The 776-nt window shown below is 46.0% G+C and overlaps 1 non-coding gene across 1 annotated transcript; it reads right to left on the bottom strand.

The window, feature by feature from the left end:
- Positions 1-414: 414 nt before the first annotated feature.
- Positions 415-576, bottom strand: LOC138692306 (U1 spliceosomal RNA). Its single transcript, XR_011330058.1, has one exon. It is a non-coding gene; the product is annotated as a U1 spliceosomal RNA (small nuclear RNA).
- Between the last annotated feature and the right edge of the window lie 200 nt (positions 577-776).

Here is a 776-nt window from a genome sequence, read left to right as displayed (position 1 = left end):
TGTTACTGGTTCGTAAAATAGCGTAAGTAATGTAAATGGGCTCTCTCCCTCTGGGATAACATGGAAACTTACCTTACTGTACGTGTACAAGAAGCTTTTCTCCGCATTCACAGACCGATGCAAACCGATTCGAATGTCTATTGCAATGGCATCTATTGAGAAGCATGTGTATTATGTCACACAGTTAACAACCCGCTCTGCAGTTATCGTATTAGAGTCGGAGCGGTGCGGTGGTGAAGCGTGGGATGAGTGATCACTAGGAGCGAGCTGGTTGAGAAAGAGGGAGGGCATGGTACCGCTCCGCTGTTTTGAACGACTCTCAATGAACGACTCCTCAAACGGAGCGGGAGTCAAAGAGCTAGCTCGCATCAATGAACGACACCGACCCATCTCTATACAGTATTTGATATAATTCCGGGACAGCGCGAACGCAGTCCCGACTACCAAAAATTACGCGCCCGAGTTACTCACATTTGGAGCAATCGCAGGGGTCAACCCAACCGCAGTGCAATGGAAGGGCCTCACCCTGGGGGAACCGCCTTCATGATCACGGTAACCCCTACGCCAGGTAAGTATGCCGAGGTATCCTCACTCAGCCCTCTTATGTCTACCCTACGTTCAACTACTCACTGGATGTCTTTACACAATTCATAGATATTTAATTAACTATTACAATATGATCGAAAACCCTTATACAAGCGTTATATGCAATGTAGTTCTCGATGAACGTAATGTAGCTTGACATAATCTGCATATAGTTCTCAGTTATTATACTT

This window comes from Periplaneta americana, chromosome 16 (assembly GCF_040183065.1).
Source record: "Periplaneta americana isolate PAMFEO1 chromosome 16, P.americana_PAMFEO1_priV1, whole genome shotgun sequence".
Classification (NCBI taxonomy): domain Eukaryota; kingdom Metazoa; phylum Arthropoda; class Insecta; order Blattodea; family Blattidae; genus Periplaneta; species Periplaneta americana.
This window is presented reverse-complemented; position numbering and strand designations above follow the sequence as displayed.